The sequence below is a fragment of the Empidonax traillii genome, unplaced genomic scaffold, assembly GCF_003031625.1.
Source record: "Empidonax traillii isolate 1590-97213 ecotype Southwest subspecies unplaced genomic scaffold, ASM303162v1 scaffold533:size792476, whole genome shotgun sequence".
Classification (NCBI taxonomy): Eukaryota; Metazoa; Chordata; class Aves; order Passeriformes; family Tyrannidae; genus Empidonax; species Empidonax traillii.
In genome coordinates, this window is record NW_020955726.1 from 118174 (window position 1) to 138330 (window position 20157).

A 20157-nucleotide genomic window follows, 5' to 3' on the forward strand; every position below is an offset into this window, starting at 1 on the left:
GCAGCTGCTTCTAACCAGTAAGCGAGTGTGCTGGTCTGTCATGCAAAATGGGTGGCCCTGCTACTGTACAGTTTTCTGCTCAGCACGTATCTCAGAAAAATCACAGGGACATGGCAGAGGCTTATCAGGGTTTTTGTTCCATTTACGTGTCACTGCGGAGTGATTCTCCTCCATCTGCTTCCTTTGATCACACAACAGCTTTGGGAGAAAAGAAAAGAAGTGGCTGAGCCTTCAAAGCACTAAGCAGCTCTTGGGAGCTTTCTTTCTCCCTAACTTGGTGCTGCACCTAACAGAGCTGGGGAGAGGGAAAGCAGGGGATGTCTTATGTGGAGAAAGATCCATCTATCACCTTACCGGCAAAAGTAACAACTCTCAGAAGGCTACCTGTTTCAGATATCCCACCACGTGCCAGGCAGAGTGTAAAATACATATGGACATCAGTAAGCTTGTAGGAGCTGACTTCCTTTCTTAAGGGCTCTTCCAAGCTCTTTTTGATTCTCCTGCTGGTCCGCCAGGACAGGGATTCCTGCCTGTTTCCTCCCAGAGCAGCTGTCCTGAGACTGCCCTTTGTAATGGCTGCCATCTAGCTGCCCTCACACCATGCGTTAAATGTGCCCTGTCTCCTGTAACTCTGTTGGAAAACGAAACAATCAAGAGTTAAAATCCCTCTCCAAATGCATTTGAGAGCTGCCAGCCTTGGCCACTGACCCATCAGGGTGCCGAGCGTTGGTGGGGGGGGGAATATGGAATACGACTGCCAACATTTCTCTGTAGAAATTTCCTCAAGGTGAAATGTGCTTTCACTGTGGGAAATGAAGGTTATTTTTCTTCTGCCCATATTGTTTTGTGCTGTAAACTCTGCGCCAGTAATTTCAGATGCAGTCAGCTTTTTGGAAGCAGGAGGATTTTGAAAGATTTTTGAATGTCTGGCCAGTGCTATAGCAGAGGACTTGTGTTCTGCAGCTCCCACACAAACCTTCTGGCAGTCCGTGGAGGTTTCACTGTCCTCTCTGACAGTGAGCAGAATATTTGTGCCAGTGTTATTGCTACTTTGCTTCTGCACAGCTTTTAGAACAGCTATGGCTTTGCAGCCTTGCACTAGGAAAAACCAAGATGGCAAAAAAACCAAGTGGCAAAACACGATTCTCCTATGGACACAAACACTCATCAAGTTGCAGGTGTGTGCTAATGAAAATTCAATGTACATGAAGACTGAGCTTGGTTTATGAGACTGTCGCAGCTAGCTCAGTGGGGATTTATTTCAAGCAAGAACTGACCTATTGTTTTACTGCAAAACATAAAGGTTATGCAAAAAAAGTCACTTGATTTAATGATATGTTTCTGTCTTATGATAATTTACAAGTCTAACTGTGGGCCACGTGGTTTTGTCGTGGAATAGGGAAAGTACTTGCTGTGTATTATAATTTATCAGCATGTTTCTCTGGAGGTATTGTGGTCAAAGAGATAGAGCAGGAAGTAGCAAATCAAGGGTTTGAGATTTTATTCCTGTGACTTTCATTGAGTCATTTTAGGTAAGTCATTTAACCTCATTGTGCCTCAGTTTTCTTATCTGTAAAATGGGGATAATATCACCTCCCATTACACTGACAGGTAATGTGTTTCATGTTATGAGCCAAAATCTGCTGTATATTGACTATTTTTGAGGGGTTTCTTTTTGTTGTTATGCCTTGTAATGTGACTCCCATATAGCATCCTGCTTATTTTGGAGCCATTTTTTGAGAGACAGTGAGAGTAGCCCTGGCTCACACTTTTTTAGTTTAACTGGCTTAAACTGAGATAGTAAAGAGTGCTGGAGGATCATAATTTTCTAATGAACTAGTTTGCGCTTCTCATGCTTGATTTCCATGTTTGAGCTTTCTTGTATTAAAAATTTTAACTCAGGTGATATTTCAAGCCATTGAAAGCATTCAGGTGGTTGCTTTCGCTTCAGAGGAGCATTTTGCTGAATTTTAGAGCAATTTTATTCCATCATATTGAGTTCATTGAGCATATAATGTTTCATTTGGAAGTGTCTATCTCAGAAACAACTTTTTCTGCCACCTCTCTCTCTTCGTGTTAGTATCATGGGATATTGCCTAAGAGTCCAGAAATCACCACTTCAGTTTGTTGGTGCAAAAGTTTTCTGGGGAATGAAGAGAAACATCTGAGGGAACAGATTCTCTGGCCTTCTCACAGCATCTCTTCTGGTCACCTGGCAAACGGGAGATTAAAATTGATAAAGAACAAGGCCAGCAGTTAGGAAAGAGTTAGGGAATTGGAGGTGTCTGCTGGAAAAAAAAAAAAAGACTAAGAAGGAGTCATCATTACGTGGGATGGTGATGAACAGATTTGTGATGGAAAGGCTGAGTTTCCATTAAGCTATATATTGCTGCTTCCTGGAGACGGCAGGGAAAGGACAACAGACAGATTCTGATCTCCTCTGCACTGAATTCACTCCAGGTGAACCAAGATGTGACAGAGGTTAGAATCTGGACCACTCCGCAGTGTGTTTGGCCCCCTGAAGAGAACAGTAAAGTCTAATAACAAATGTGCATTTTTAACCAACATTTTATGGGCATCCAGAGTTCTAATATTTGTATATATCCAATTATCTATATTCATATCTGTTCCAGGGATTGTAATAACATCTCAAAGGGCTCCTTTATGCTACCTGACCCTATGCATAATGCTCTGGAGCTGTTTTCCTTGAGGCTGCCAGCTGGCAAAAGGAATCAGAGGCATGCAGCAGTACCCATGAACTGAGGATATATGTTTACCAGAGAATCAGAGTACAGGTAATAATCAATGAATATGGGATGGAGGAGGGGTTTTTTTGTAACAAAGTAAGAAAGTATTTTCTTCCATGATTTTCTTGCGTTTCCTATTTATACAAAGTATCTTGATCACTGTGTTGATAAGCAAGGAGATTTTAAGCTGGGAGAAGGAAGAAATATATATTCAGTGAAAGAGCTAGTTACTGTTCCTTTTGGACACTTTTTCTGTATTGTGACTTGTGTGGAAATGTACAGAATAAAAGTGAAGAAGTGCATGCCTTGGCTGGGCTGAGTTTCTTTGTGTTCTTTGCCAGCAGAGCTGGGTTGCTGTTTCTGACAGAGTGAAAAGACCAGTGTGACTTGAAAATTGTGAAGAGCTAGGGGAAGTGGAGGAAAGGGAATGCAGGAGTCCAAATTCTGCATATATGTGTGCGTGACTGTGCAGGGAAAGGATGGGAAGGGTGTGTTAAGCCTCAGGATAAATCAACTTCAAGCTCATGTAAAGAAAAAGGTTAATGATACGTTTAATACTTCCAGGGAAATCTTCTCAGTCCCATAGTAAACTCAGATTGTCAGCACAGCACTCAGTGTGTGCAGGAGAGATCCAACAGAGATCAGTAGGGCTGTAAGGTAGGCATATAGGTCACCTCAGAATCTTCGTTATGCATCTCAGGAGTGTTTCTTTTGATACATCCTCTGATTCACCTCTGTATTATCCTAGGACTAACACATGAACATATAGTGACCCTGTTTGTTTCTGCCCAGCTGTGTCTGAAGAATTTTGTCATGGCCATTCCTTGCTTTCTTGTCTTCAGCAGCTGCCCTTCCTGCCCCATTAAGAAGTTTCTGTGCTGTTTCTGACACCAAAGATTTGTGACCTCTCCTCTGTGCAAGTCAGTGTTTCCTAGCTGTTCCCTTGCCTCCACTCTCCCACCCTGAAATCATATTTCTGAATCATTTTGTGATGTTTCCTTTGTCCTGTCTCTCTGGGACAGCGCTTGCCCTAAAAACACCTCCCTCGCACATGGTTCTGGCTCCCTCCTCCACTCCAAGCTCTTTGATGCTCAGTGCTGTTGCCAGCAGCCAGCTGCGTGCTTGTCTCTTTTAAAGGATATCTTAAGCCCCCTTTTCCTGCTGTCTCAGAAAGCCTAAGAATATTATTATTATTAATAAGAATACTGCTAAAAAGACTAACTGTTCTGCCTGTGCAGGACTGGCTGGAACTGGATGAGGATGTGACCTAGTCATGAGCTACACTGCACAGTGAGGAAACACTACCAAGCACAGCTTTGACGTTCATGAGCACTGTGGTACAAAGCACTAACCTCTCTGGGGTCCTTCACAGTCACCAGCTGCACCAAATGACTGCCAGCTGCTCTCTGGAAATGTCTGTGGAGAGGAGCTTTTTGATGTGCCCAGAGCTGCCCTCACAGCAACATCTGGAGGTGTTCCACCACCTGCAGGCAGAGCTGCTCAGTGGTGCATTTAAAAAAATGAGAGTACAGCTTTGCATCCTGCTGGTTTTGCACCCCAAATTCTTGAATGTGTGTGGCCTTGCACGTGTGTACAGTTCTGAAGAGAGTCCAACTGCTCATTTCTCATCCATTGTAATTTACCCTTGTTACTCTGCATCTCATCTATGTTAGCTCTTTCTAGTGCAGAGCTGGCTTCTAGCCAACTTAACTCTCCAAAATATTTAATAAAGCTGGTGAAATTCATGAATATATATATACACACACACACATATATAAATATCTATCTCATATGCTAGTGTACTTTCTTAAGTGGGGATTTCCCTTTTCTATGGAATCTCTCTTTACATATGAAATGCTTTTTTTTTTTTTTTTTTTTTTTTTTTTTTTTTTTTTTTTTTTTTTTTTTTTTTTTTTTTTTTTTTTTTTTTTTTTTTTTTTTTTTTTTTAATAAAGCTAAGGCTTTCATAGTGGGAGTGTAACTTCAATGAAAAAAAAAAAAATCTATTCTTGGGAGGAAAAACTCAAATCCTGACAGGAATCATTTGCTTTGAAAAAAACCCCCAAACCCCTACAGTTTCACTGCAGCCAAGTGACTTCAGTATTTCCCTACAGTTAAAATGTGGTTCTCTCTAACAAGGGACCTTTTAAACTAGGTAGTGATGCTTGTAAGAGATGTTGCCAAGGTTGTTAAGTTTAAAAATGGGTAAATATTGGAAGCAGTCCCATAATTTCAAGGTGTTAAATCTCATATTTTCACATTCAAGGCTTCATACTGATCCAAAAGTATTATATTTGCAACTGTATTAGTTCCCAGCAGGCATACCATGGCACAAGAAAACCTTGAGAGATGCACCTTCTCTTCTTCTGTCCCATCTATCCACTATCTTAACCGGCACTAGGGTGTGTGTGTTTGTCAGGAGCTGTTGTTATGTGAATGTGGAGTTTAAGTGTCAGTGTGCCAAGTCCGTGAATTCTGGCTGCTCTCCTTGAGTATGGCAAGCAGTCCTGCAGGTATTAAAGGTGAGCTGAGAATCCCAAGACCCAGAAAAATAAAGGGTTTGTTTTCCATGGATAAGAAGCAGGAGTTACCTGCTAGATGCTAAACTGAGGTGGACAATCTGTAGATGATAGGAAGTCAGGTGAAGCATTGACTGGTTAATATCTATAAGCAATTTGCTATCTAATCTGGAAGCTGACAGAAATTAGGAGGATGACTGTCAGAACTTTTGACTGCAGCCTTCCTTTGTCCTACATTTGCCACCGTAAGGTGAAGAAGAGATTTAAAAATGAAAGAATAAGATTAAAAAGGTAGTTCTGAATGATACTTTGGATCCTGGAGCCCCATCCCACCTGAACAACATTGAGGCAAAAATGGTGATATGTAACTCAGACTAGTGTTTGGTCTCTAGATTTTGGGGGTTTTGTTCCTGATATAATCAGCCAGCAAATTGAGGATTGTGTTTCTAAGAAATAGGGTGTGATTACCTGTCTGCTTCTGTTAATGCCTGTATGTACCACTTAAATTTCTTTGCTGACAGAATTGATGATGTTGTAAAAAGCTCTGGTCTTTCTCACTCCATTTATGAATATATACTTAGCTCCAGGAGTATCTGTGTTTTGCTAATGGGTCTTAGTCTCGTCCCCAAAGTACATAATAATGGGACACAAGGCTCCATATAAATATGAGAGGTTATTCTGGCTGTTCACTCTTTTTCCTTGTTTCTTCCTTCTACCTTTTATGAGATGTATAATAGAAGGGCATATATGAACAGCCATGTCCAGTTGAATGAGATGATCGTAGAATAAGGGGTCATTGGATAACTAGCAGTTTCTCTATTAAAAGTTCTCTGTAGACTTTCCAGTCATTTAAAGTTTTCCATTTTAATTTTCAGGTATGTGCCACCTACTGTTGTTGTGAGGGCCTAAAATTTGGTATATATTCACAGACATGACCAGAATTAAAGTAGAGGTAAACCAGTGGACAGCTTACAGATTGAAGCTTGTGATTTGATGTTTCCCCTAATGCAGAACCAAGTGAGCAGTATGTCTGTAGCTGCATGACTCTACAAGTTACCCTGAAATTCTTACACTGGGTTTGCAGTGAAGCTGGTTTTTACTTGCAGTGCCCATCTCTGAAAAGTGAACTCCTGATGGGAGACATAGTTTGGTATTGCTCTGCAGATAATTTGGGACTTTTTTCCCATTTTGATAATGAAGGAGGAGGTCAGATCTGTAGCCAGAATTCGAGCACCTTTGTGCATATATAGGAGAAAGACAATAAGGGCTAATTAAGATTATGACTGGTTTGATTTAGAATATTAATACTTTCCAACCTTCTCCTATTTCAGATTTCTTTTTTTTTAAGTTTCTATAATTTTCTATATTCTAATTTTGAAAAACCAACAATACAGGATCTGGGTGTTTTTTTTGGTTGTTTTTTTGTTAACAAACACTGACATTAATCTTTCCAATATATTGATTCACAGATCCTTCAAAATGACAGCCTTTTTCAATGTCTTAAGTCATCAAATAAAAAAGACTTCTATAAAAATGACTATGTGTGTGTGTAGGGTGAAGGGTCTGGAGCATGAGTCATGAGAAGCAGTTGTGGGAGGTGAGGTTGCTCAGCCTGGAGAAAAGGAAACTCATGGGAGATCTTATATCTCTCTACAACTACCTGAAAGGAAGTGGTAGCAAGGTGAGGATCGGTCTCTTCTCCCAAGTAGTAAGTGATAGGACAAGACGAAATGGCCTCAAGGGGAGGTTTAGATTGGATATTAGGAAAAATGCCTTCACTGAAAGGGCTGTCAAGCACTGAAACAGGCTATCTAGTGAAGTGGTTGAGTTGCTGCCCCTGGAGGTATTTAAATAAGTGTGGAGATGTGGCATTTAGTGACGTGGTTTGGTGGTGGATTTGGCAGGGCTCACTTAATGGTTGTACTCAATCTTAAAGGCCTTTTCCAACCTAAAGGATTCTGTGATTCTATGAAGGTCTTGGATACAAGGACTTGGGAATTGTGAATTATTCAGAAACATCATTTTGATGGGCCAACGTTAGTTTCTCTGCTTCAGATTCTTTCTTACTATTTCTGCCTTGCAGAGATGAAGCTTTCTGGTGTGAAACATTAATTTTCTGCTTCTAGATTGTTATGCTTATTTGTCTCAGATTTTCATCTTGGTCCTACCCAGACATATTGAACCTTCCTCTGGCTTCTTCTCATCTTTCTTAACCAATATGGGTTTCTTTTGCAACTCTTAGCTATATATCCTCACTAGATTACAGAAACAATTCAAGCATACACAAGCAGGTGACTGTGGACTTCCTCTAGACACGCAGTGAGAGATGTCTTTTTTACTCATGTGGAAAGAAACCTCACTTAGGCTCCATAGCCTTAGTCAGCATCTAGTCAACACCTGAAGCTTGTTTCACAAAAGAGGAGGTGGCTCCTTCAAATTCATTATATTCTTTCGTGGTTGTTTGCTCACAGGCAATGCATGCAACATCCTTTTCTGCTAAACAGAGCCGAGCTTCTTAATTGCAGGGGGTAAATTTTTTGCTCAAGGTTTCCAGGTCTGCCAGCATTGTGAGACTTGTTCAAAGCCTTTCCAGATCAGAGAAACTGTAGTTACTGTCTCTGAAATTATATGGGAAGGGAAGGAAGGGGCTATCTCTCACTGAGCGACTGATTGCCTTCACAAATTGTCTTTGCTGCTCCTAGATATCTCACATCAGAAACAGGCTTAGCTGCACCTCCTGTTTAATGTGAGAGATGGGTTATGGCTCACCAACTGTATTCAGATCTATGTGCCTGCCGCACCCAAGATGGATGTGGGAGTCATTATGAGTAACATCTCACAAGAAGGCTTTAAGAACTGCAGAAAGCTGTCTAGATCCCAAAATTTCAGTTTGTCAATGTGAAGACTTTCATGAGAAACCTATCTGTTTATTAAAGCACATGCTGACTTTCTGCTGTATACTATATAATTTTTATATATATATATACACACACACAATTTTTATAGTGCAAGTATAGGTTGGTGGTGAAATCTGGTCCAGTCCTGTGCTCAAGCTAGGGTCAATTTTGAGGTTAGGACAGGGTGCTCAGGGTTGGATCCTTGTGTACAGTACCATTATTTAGGCCTTATCAAACTTGCCTTGGTTTTCTATAAAAACCTAAAGAAAGGAACAAGTACTTGCTGTAAGGAACTGGGATCATGAGTAGACAGTTGAGCTGCTATTGCCCCCTCTTCAGTAATTTGAGGCAACACAAAATGTATGTGATTTGCAGAATCAAGAGCTGAATGTACCAGATAGCTAAAGAGAGGTTTCTTTCACTTACTCAAAGGCACCCAGGAAATCACTGTTAGAGATAAAGCACTGACCTGCAAGTAAGTCCTCTGGCTCTCACTATGCTAAATTCATATCTGGCAAATTCTATTGTACTGTGTGTCTCCTATTGAATTTTCTGGTTTCTACAGTCTCTTGTGCTGATGGTTGTTTCATGAACTTATGCACTTTGCTTTGAGTTGCTAGGGCTGTTTATTTTTTTGTTCCCTGAAGCTAAAAGTTACATCCCTATTGTGTAGAAAATAGGAAACAGATTTGTTCTTCTCAAATGTGCTGGGTCTTTAAATGGAAACTGAGAGGAGAATGAGGGGACAGCCTGCAGCCCTGTCACATTCTTTCCATTGATACATATGGACACCAGGCAAAAGTCTGATTCTGAACCCCCAAAACAGTAGACATGGAATTTTTTTTCTCTTTTATTTAGTTTTTCTTCTGTCCCTCCTAAAGTGAGCATAGTGGTGAAAAGCACTACAGGGCCTGGTCTAAGACTCGTGCTCTCTGGTACTGCATAGAAAAAGAACTTGTGCTTTCCCCACAAGTTCAAATACCAGCGTACTGGCCAACAACAACAACAACAAAATGGTTTTATCTCAGTGTGAACTAAACGTAACAGTTAAAAATTTATCTGCTCCAGGGTACAGCTGTGTTCATGCTTACCTAGATATGGCCAAGCAGTGTGTTTGACTGGAAGAAGCAAATGGAACTTCCAGACAAGCAGGCAAGTAATTCCTCATCTTCCCACCACAAGGGTATGGGATGTAGGTTCCCATGAAGGTGTCATGATGTGGATACTTTTCATCAGTCTGACTCAGGTCTCAGTCACCACCACCTTTCAGTCCTTTTCTTGTCACCATTTTCTTCAATGGCCATGAAAGAAGGAGTCTAATGAGATCAAGTGCATCTGTAAGACAAAAGGGCAAGCAGTGCTGGTGTGGTTTGCCATGGGATGGGAGAGGGATAAAGCACGGGCTGTTGCTCCGACATATTAATTAACAAAAAAACAACTCAGCACAAAAACCTAATCTCCATCACCACAAAGAAAAAACCTTGAGCAAAAGTGACTAATTTGGTGTCCTTCATATGTTAATTAAGCAAATGTTTTTCAGAGGTCATAATGCAAAATTTGGCACCAGAGTGATGGTCAAAACCAGCAGCTCAGTCTTGTCCCGTGTGTCAGGTATTGTTGAGATGTATGAAACAAGACCTCTTCAAGCGGGAGGACATTTGGTCAATGACTTTTACAGCTGTGAAAGCTAGAGTTTTCACACTATTGGTCTAGTAATTCTCCATAAGGATAACAGGAAATCACTTTCAATTTTCTTTAATTTGTCTTTATTTTTTAGACAGTCTGAGCTTAAAAGTGGTCTGTGTTCTGAAGAGGTTCCAAATGCAATGCTCTTTCTCTTCTCAACTGTCCCACAAAACAAAGCCCCTGAATGTTAAACCAATATTGTTGGTCTTTCTCAAATTCTTTTCACTAATCTTAGTGGGTGAGATTTGAATTTTGAAAAGTTGTAATCAGAGGCAAGTTTGAACTAGTAATGGTTTTGTGACATCTTGAGCACTAGCTTGATGCTCAGTGAATTTGAGCACCTACCATCCTGAAGTTATATGAACATGTTATCACATGTGTAAATTCCAATGGATTTACCTGTTCTTTTTGTTTGTTTGTTTGTTTTTCTTTCATAACAGTAAACTCATAAAAATTTGCTGTAAATCCCCTTCCTAGAACAATTTTTCAAACTCAGTCACACAGCTGGCCCACTATGTTACTGAGGAAAATCATAGGTGAAAATAAGCTCCACGGTGAGGAGAGCTTGAATGAGTGTCTGCCTACAGTTTGATCTGGGCATTCTTTACAGGATGAATCTGAGTTCTAGACAGGCTGGGGTAAAAATCCAGCTGTGAGGGTTCACTTAGGATTGAGTAAAAAAGTTATCTCTGTTAATAACCAGGAATCCATGGAGGATGACTTTTTCCTGTCCAGATCAGGTAGTGTATCCTTTTGCAGAAACTTCACCCATCTCCACTTTTCAACTTTATGAGTAAACAAACCCAAAACCTCCACACTTGCAAAACAAGTTTATAAATTCCCAGCACTTCTTTCATCATTGGAACAACCAGGGGAAAAAACACTACATAAAGAGCATTGAATTACATTTGTGACCTGGTCCTATGACTATGCTTCAAAATTAGGTGTTTTTCATTCTTTTGTCCAACACTGTAGGAATAATTTAAGACATAAAGGGAGTATCATTTTACAACATTCCAAAACAATAATTCATCTGGAAAATTAATGGTACCTGTAGATGCTAGAGTAAAGACAGGCAGTGCAGCTATGAAAGTGCTCCTCATTTCCTATCCCAGACAGCTGAAACAAAACAGATGTCACACACACACACACACACAAAAAAAAAAAAAAAAAAAAAAAAGGGAAAAAGTTTAATCAAAATCTAAAACATATCACTAAAGAAAGAGTTCAGACAACAGTGATACAGGTTCACAGACTCATACAAACTCCTTGTTAAACTCTCATGTTTTCTACCTCCTGAAAATATATCAGGAAAGAAACATAAGTAGGCAAATTATACCAGGAGAATGAGCATTTTTGTTAAATATTGTGAATATTTCACTAAATATCATACTGCCCTCAGGCAGTTAACAGTGGTTCCTAACACAAATCTGGTGGTGTTTCTGCTTTCAACTCCTTGACAATGGTGCAATTTCTAGATATGTATTATTTATGCTGTCCTAATCAGATCTTATATTAGCATCATTTAGACAAAGAGAAGGATGTAGGTTACTTAAAGAGAGAGGGACAAATGCTGAAGAGGGAGACAACTTAATCTAACTGTTTGGAAAGGTCTACTTTGCAATATCTTAGTGTTTCCGTGGAATAATTGGAAAAAGAATAGCCTGGGGAGGCAAAAACAATTCTGAAGCATCTCTTGTAGTGTTGAAAAGCAAATTGAAAGAGTATGAATATTGCTAGTGATATATGTCTATATATCCTCTTAGGTTCTGCAAGCTTGTTAAATAATATCATCAATAATGGCACATATTAATTAGCATTAATTCTAAAATTAGGACAAAAGGGACCTTAGCTAAGGTCTTTTTTTTTTTTTTTTAGCATTGCGTTTATAATACTACAAGATCATAGGATCTTCAAAAGAGTTCCTGATTGATTTCAGAAGACAGAGGATATTCCTATCCATTTCTCTGTGGAAATAATAAGCCGATAATGACCAGAAGAGCTGTGTATTCTACAGAGGCACACTGTTTGCTCCTGCTCCTCAAAGTAGAACTAAGTATCTTTACTCAGACCCAACTCCTTTTAAAATCTCCATAATTTCACTTTAAAAATGAATGGTGAGGGAAAAATCATTACCAGCAACAGCTGTAGTAATTTTGTCAAAATGAGCCTAAAATTAGGATTTAGGTGAAGTCGGAATTTATTCTACCTGGGAATTCTGCCTGTGTTCTACTGCCTTCAAATTCCTGATGTGCAAAGGAACCCCTGAAGTGAAGAATGTACTAGAGGAAAAAAAAAGAAGAGCAACATGTAATGTAAGTGTAATTATTTTCCTGAATCTTTCTCAATATGTTGACAGTTCCAAGAATTAAAAACGTGAAGGGGAAAAAAAAAAAAAACAAACCTCAAGAGAGGCTCCAAATGTTAAACATTTATATTTGTTATAATATATAAAAATTATGATACACAGTTTAAAACATAATATGAACATTTATATTTACTCTGGATTTTTTTTTTTTTTTACAATCTTTTAGCATTTATATTCTTACCTTTTTCCAAAAAGAATGGCTGGAAGAATCAGGACTTTCTCCCCATTGTTTGTACGTCCATTTTTTACTTTTGAAAACTGCGTGTCTAATGCAATCACATAATACTGGGAACTAGGTCTTTGGGGAAAAACTGACATCATTTAGCAAGAAGTGTTAGCGTTGCCCATAGTAATCCCCATAATTCAATATCAGCATGAAATTTTTAATGTGGATGTTAAAGGGTTTAATGTGCTCATTTTTTTTAATAACAGCCAGTCCAGGTCTAGGTCTGTGAATGATGATGCCATGTTTTGTTAAACTCCTGAGCATGAAAACCTAGATCAAGCTGACGTTGAAGCCAACAGCATCCCACAGGAGTTTCCATCAAAGATGTATTGTGCTTTATGAGGGCCATGCAACTGGTTCAAATCTCAAGCAAGCAATTGCAGTAAGTTAAGAACAGATGTACCTAATTTTGTTCTTACGGGGGGAAAAAAAATCATGGCCATTACATTAACTAATGACGTACTGCGCATGCGCAGGTTATAACTGTTCGCCTTCCAGTTCCTATGTTTCAAACAACAGACCTTTTATGTTGTTTTCTCATTATGTCTGTGTGTCTATATATACATTATATATCTACTAAATTTCCCCTTTGCCATAGTTGTTTCTAAAAAATGGTAGCAGGGAAAGGGTACTACATAACCTTAATACACTTTCACTTATTTCATTTTCTTGAGAAAATATCTAGCTAGCTAGCCATCACCTACAGTGCTTTGCAACCCCATCACCATCAGAAGCAACCATTTTAGGGCCTGAATTTTATTATGTCTTACTTTATGGATGAGTTACTGTTGCTGCCACAACTGTCAGTCTCAGTGTATGGTTGCCTTTACTACCGTGACTGCTACTAGCTAAAGTCAAGCAAAAAAACCCTCCCTTAGTAGACGCAAGCCTGCACTGTAACCACTGAAAGCTGGTGAGCTCAGCTGTGAACTGAGGCTAAGCCACCAAAGTCTTGGAAAGAACAGCTATAAAGAACTCACAGTAATGTTATTTCTGAGCATGTTTGATAAGGACTTGTTAATATTATATTCTCAGTGTTCCTTCTATTGCTGTGATTTCACTAAAACTCATAATCAAGGATTTAGCTGTCTATTCTGCAGTTACTCTGAAAGAGAACATCTCATCATTTGATTGCACGAGGAAAAATTGTCACAATCACTTGTATTTCTCTTTAAATGTGTAGTTTAGCATTGTTATAATTAGACACGTGAACTCTTTCCAAATTGACGAACAAATCCATTTAGAAGGTTAGAGAACATTTTGATAAGTGAAATTTCTTCTTTGTTCATACATCCAGCTCAAAGTTGTGCTAGTTGCATCATACTGTGGATGCAGAGGGTGCTGTAATGGTTGCTCCCCACAATATTGCCAATTCAGGGGAATATATTAAGAAATATTTCTTTAATTATATAAGCATCATTAGAGTGAAGGTAGTGATTATGTATTTCAAAATATGGTTACCATAGTTTTGCTTTAACTGGAAAATGGTTGTGTGTCATGATTCAGCTCATAGGCAAAGGATCAGAATGCTTTTAATTTTCTAATCACTTGCCCACTATATAGTTAGCGCCTCTAATTTGTTATCACTGGCTTGCCACTGAGAGTAAAATTGACCATTTCAGTTCAGTGCCTAGGGGAAAGCCATTTAGTGCTATGTCTGATACTGGCTGATTGTCTTAATGAAGTATCAAGGACTGATTCAGTGGGATTATAAGTACTATCTTCTCTACCTCTAGAGCCAGTCCTTTTATAGAGTAGTTAGGTATGCATGTGTAGTGCCTTTCAAAAAATAGGTATTAGCAAATCATGTTCTTCCTGAGAAAAATTGAAAAGGAAATTTGCATTCTATTTTTTCAGTAATTTTCTGCCATAAGTTTGAAACAAACAAACAAACAAGTCAATTTTATTGATTCTTTTTCAATGCAAGAACATTTTGTTTCTGCATTTTGCTTTGATTTTTTCCACAGAAATGCATTGTGACAAAACCCCAGAAAATAGAACAGAAATAGTAGCTACTGCTCAGCCCTTCATAATAAGTGCCATTTTGTTTTTAGTTATACCTCTCCCTAAACTGTAAAACTAGAGTAAAATGAATGTGTTTATATAGGAAAAAAAGTGATAATGTACTCAAAGCAGCAAATTTTTTATCATAGCTATTTTATTTTAATGTAATAGACTTCAAATCCTGGATATGTTGGACTTCCATTCTCAGGATTGCCAGCACAAAAGAAGAAAATAGCGAGAGAAGCCAACATATGACGAGCTGTCTTTTCAATGCCGGGGATCTGGAAAAGCCTGCTGTGTCACATTATATTTGTGGATTTCCAACTGCAACATGCAGATGTATGCACATGAATAATTTTTAGCAGAAGAGCTTTAATCCCCTTGTAGAAAATAGAGTCAGTCAAATGTGTGAAGTTACAATATGTATTCGTGGTTTGGTGATTGAAGCTTGAGTTCTGGGACACTGACTTTGTTTTCAAATATCTTAAGTTTTTAGCATATGTGCTTGAATGAATAACTCTTCTGGGTTCATGGTCTCTGTTTGCTGCCTTCCACGTGCACACGTGCATCTAGAAAATGTGATGATTTTTTTTTTTTTTTATACTAGAGAGTGAGGTACGAATTATTATTTTGGAACTGCACAGATTTTTTATTCTAATTATAAGATTGATAGTCTCTGTGATGATATTGTGCAGACTTGAAATGAAAGATGGAGTGAGAAGGTACACAGCTCAGAAGTAGTTGATTTCAATCTTCAAAGCATTCACTAAATAATTCAGTATCACTAATGGAAATCTGATCTTAGCGCAGGCGTGGGTATGCAGGGCACTCAGCTGCCAGGGTTTGGCAGCTCAATAGCTCAGGAACAACAATGGAGCAAAAGGTGAAAACACCTTTAAACTATTGTCCAGTTCTCTTCTTTGCTTTCCTGGAATCATGTTACATTTTCCTAGAGCTGCTGTTGCTGATGGAGAGGAAAGGCAGGGAAAGAAATTGATATTTACAGTGTAACAAACAAATAAAGAAAGCTCAGCTCCAGCTGGCCTAACTGATGTGCAAGGAGTGTTTACTTTTTGAAAAGTACAGCCTCATTATACTCAGCAGTGGGACCAAAAACAGTGTCTAGCTCTTCTTGCAAGAAAATGTCATAAAGCCTTGTCCTCCGACTTTCTGAGCTTTAGAGTCAAAATTTTTTGAAGGCATCTTTGGAAATACTCCTGTAATAAGCTCTAAGTAATCTCCTTCAGGTGGCTGGTGAAGTGATTACCTAACAGTTACAAAAAGGCCCATCTTCAAAGAGAAAATTCGGTTTTTACACTTTTTCAAAGGAAAAAAAATCCACCTAATAGAAAGGGAATTTATTATGTGGGCTTTCTGCATTTTGGCAAAAATTGTATCTAAAGCTGAGAGCTCCTTTCCCCAAAATGGTCTTAAACTTTTACTGATTGAATGGGGATTCTAATTAGGATCTAATACTTTTGGGTTGTTTATGAGACCATTTGCACGTGGCATCAATCAAAAGTCCTCTTATATCTTCTTATGGCTCTAACCTTCAATTCTCCTTTTTAAGAGATAGTTCAGCCCTGTCTTTCTCATTTAGGTTTCCAGTTTTTGCTTTGGGTGGCAAAGAACACACGTGAAGACAGAAACTGGACTTCTACAGCTTCCAGTCCATTCCTCACCTCTGTTTTTTTTGATCAGGGTTGAACCAGCAGCTGTAAATAAACGTCAAGGAGTTTAAAGGTAAGTATCCCTGACAATCTGCAAGCAAATTCTCCTTTCTATGTTACCTTTGTGTTCCGAATAGAAAAGTAGTAGTCAAAAAGTATTTTTTCAATAAGGCTTTTTCTATATGTCACTGGATATGTTGGCTAGTTCCAGAGAACATGTAGCAAACACGTAATTGTCAGGGGGCCTGGGGGTGGGGGGGGGAGAAGTCAAGAGAGACAAAACAGCAGAGAAGATCTGGAGATAAGATTCTGCAGCTTTACCATTCTTTTAATAATAAAAATATCCCTGCAGAAGTAAATGGTCATAGCTTATCTTACATCCATCCCTTTTTTCCACTGTCCTGGTCTTTCCCACTAGGAGCCAGCACCATAGACACCTTTAAGGCTGTGATTAGCATATGATGACTTTTTATTGGCAAAAGAAGTTACATTGGTAAATAAGTTATATTGGTAGTCAAGATTGCTATGTTCACTAACTGTCTCAACTACTGTGTCTTTATGAGTATCTCAATAGCAAAACTTCAGTCAAGAAATTTAGGTGTTATACTCCATTAATATCAAAGGTATCCAACACAGTGGGCAATTTGGGGAAAAGAATATTTTTCTGTATTTTACAGTGCTTATTGGAAAGGAAATCTCAATTAAGCCTCAAGGTGCCTTTGAGACAAATAATATGTACATTAAAACACATTTACTTTTTGACAATCAAAAACCAAAGTACTCTCTTTTTCAGTCATAGTCCAGACCATAATATATCCTTTGAGAAGCTCTGCTAACCTTGTCTGCAGTTTTATTTTGGAGATTCTGAGCCAAAACCCAAGTTGTATCACACAAAACTAGTTTCTGTGCATGTAAACTCAGTTTCAAGAGAATAATTTCTGAGCTATAAAAAACTGGATATGGAGAAAACCTATGGCTAAATTTGGTCAAAGATTATCTGTTGGCATTGCCTCTAAAATTGAGTGGCCAAAATGAGGATTTTAACATCATGCACATCCTTGCTTCCACTGTTTTATGAAAATGTTGTTTCCAGTGTTTTTGCTAAGACTCAGATTTCTGTAAGGAAAGTAAGAAATCTCGTGATCTACTTTGATGAAATCTTTTTTGGTTTCAATCAAGGTGAACTTACAGCCCTTGTCCTTTTTCCTATTTTGTTACTAAGACAGGATTGATCACCTGAAATGTGCTATTGTGGTTGTATGAAGAATTTCTGGGTCTGAAAAGTGTCAACAACTACCAAGTGTTTTTTGATGGAAAGTTTCTTTCTTTAGATGTTTGTCATGCTTAGCACTATGATGTCAGGATTTCACTGAGAAGCCCTCAGAAAGGTGCAAACTGGCTTTCATTCAGTCTTGCATGGTCTGAAACATGAATACTACTGAGTACTCATTTCCACTTATCCAGCTGCTAGAAAGAATATTCTCTCCATCTCAAGACATCACTTTACACTGCAAATCAAAATTGTTTTTTTAAATTACATCACTGTCATTAAACCTGCTGGTGGTGCAAATCCTGAACAGCCATGCCAGGACTGAACACATAACTCTGTGATGAAAAGAAGATGCCAAGGTGTGGATAGAATGGAGTAGTTTACTTTACTAAGAAGGACTCCAGGTGAGTGCAATTGCCCGCGCTGGGACTAGCTGTACAGTGCTTTTCATTGTCACAGATGGTAGGTGTTAGATGATGCAATGTGTATGGTGCCAGACAAATTACTTTTTTAGCTCATTCCTCCGGAAACAGGAGAGGAATCTGAACTGGATTTCTGTGCAAACCTGGAGCAGGAGCTGCAAGCTGCAAACCCAGCTGAGACTTAAGCAGTGAATGGACCCAGTCTTTCAAGTGAAGGCAGAGACTTGCTCTGGGGAAAGGGAATTACACAGAAATTGCCTGGAGTTTGGAACAAGTCCACTTAGTTTTAAATTAGGCTGTGGATTGGGGAACACTCTTATTCAATGGATGTAATGAACCTTAAAGTTGGAAAAGTCTACTCCTAAATGAAAGCCTTGATACAACTCCAGCAACTGCTACAACCAGAAGTGTTGAAATGCCATGACAAAGGTTGTTCTCATACCGCTTTCAGGTCACGTTGAAATTAAAACCTAGGGGTGGGGGCTCAGTTTGGTGAATATTTTTTTTTAATTATTATTATTGGTGTTTTTTTTTTTTTTTTTTGATTTTGTTTGGGGTTTTGTTTGGTTTTTTTTGTTTGCTTTTGTTTCTTTTGGTTGTTTTTTTCTTACTTGTTTTGCATTCCCCAACAGCATTTCCAATCCAACACCGCCCCGGTCAAAATGGTAAGCTCGAAGTCAGCGAGGCTAAAGTTAAAGCTCCCCAAACTCTGACAGGCAAAGACGATCCGGGCAAAAGCTGCTTTGGATGTTTGTACCTGCAAAAGCAGCTGAAGCCCCGACGAGCCCCAGCACCGGCCGAGGGTGGGGTACCATGAGGTGCACCTCCCAGCCCTCGGCTCCCCCTCTCGCTGGGTACCGCGAGGAAGAGGAGGGAAAGCTGACGATCCCGGCAGGGGCTCTCTGGCCAGCCCCGCTGCCGCGCTGCGCCGCCCCGCCGGGCTGTCCCCCGGTGCGCTCCCCCGGCGGGGGGAGCGGGGGGAGCTCCCGCCGAGCCCCGGTAGAGCGGAGTGGAGCGGCCCCGTCCCTCCCCCTGCCCACCCCTGCACCCGCCCAGCCCCGCCGGCGGGGGCGAGGCTGCCCCGCGGGTGACCCGCCCGGCGGGCGCGCCCCCTCCGCATCACACGAGGGGGCAGCGCGGCCGCTCGCTCTGCCCCGGCACCCGCCTGCCTCCCTCCTCTCGCCGCCTCGCCGCAGCCCGGGCTCCGCCGAGTCAAAGAGCGGATCAGGTTCCCTGCCTCCAGTATAAAAATCTCGGCGAGAAACCTCCGCCGGGAGAGAGAGACGGGGCGCGGGTGGAGAGGAGCGGCAGCCGGTGAACCCCTCCTTGGGGAAGCGAAGGGACGCGCGGGGGCCGCACCAGCCGCTGGTCACCGGGGACTGTCGCTGCTCGCCCCTTTCAGCTGCGGGAGAGGAGCTTTTTGACGCCCGAAGTAAGTCCGAGGCGGCTGCGGCAGCGGGGACTCCTGGGATCTGCCCGAGGGATGTTACCCCCAGAAGATCTCCCGGGGTCTGATAGCGCTCACTCCCCCGGGGGCAGTGTAGGAAGCATTTTCCCCTTCCCTGTCTTGGCTCCAGGGCATTTACTCCAGCGGGGATCCGCAGAGGGTGACCGGACAGAGGGGCGGTGGGGCTGGGTGGGAGCCTGGACCCAGCGGGGTGGTGGGGGGCACCTGGTACCCCGGAGGCATCTGCCCGAGGGGCAGCCGAGGTGGGAGGTCTGGAGGTGTCCGGGAGCACCCCAGGCACGGGACCGCGCTGTGCCGTGGTGGGGAGGCGGCAGCGGGTCAGTACGTGGGAGCGCTTAAATGCCAAGGCAGGGCGAGAGGGAGAGAGGTGGCGGTGGGTGACGTGACCCAGAGGGAAAGGGAGGCAGGAGTCGTCGGACGGGTCCGTTTAGAAAAGACAAAAGGTCAGTAGAGTGACCCTGGAGCGGCAAACCCCGTGGGGGTCCCAGTTACCGTGTGCCGGGAATGTCCCGGCTGAGACTCGGGATAATGAGTTTAAATTGTACCTTCAGATCGAGCACTGCAACTGATATTTTTCTTGGGACTTTGCCTTCTTATCCCTATTTACTTCTGGTGGAGCAACTGAATCTAGCAAGTGCTGATAGATCTATTTCAAAGTGCCGTCGTTAGTTTGTGTCTTCTGCTTCCTCCAGAGGGATGGGTTGGGCGAAAGTCTGAGTTAACAATGGTGAAAACACAGTTGCCTCTTTGTTGAGCATATATGTTATTCTGCAAATCTACAGTGGTCTCCAACACTGGTGCTTCTAGCTCCTTACCCTCCTTCATTCCCTCCTTTTTAAAAGTAGAACTTTACATAGGGGAAATGTAGTCTTCGTCCTTT

General features: G+C 40.9%; 1 protein-coding gene across 1 annotated transcript in view; it reads left to right on the plus strand.

The window, feature by feature from the left end:
* Nucleotides 1–18949: 18949 nt before the first annotated feature.
* Nucleotides 18950–20157, plus strand: part of PTN (pleiotrophin) — a 77373-nt gene continuing 76165 nt past the window's right edge. The window contains exon 1 of the mRNA XM_027897206.1: nucleotides 18950–19241. The gene's annotated coding sequence lies outside the window, so the exon portion shown is untranslated. The remainder of the gene's footprint in view (nucleotides 19242–20157) is intronic.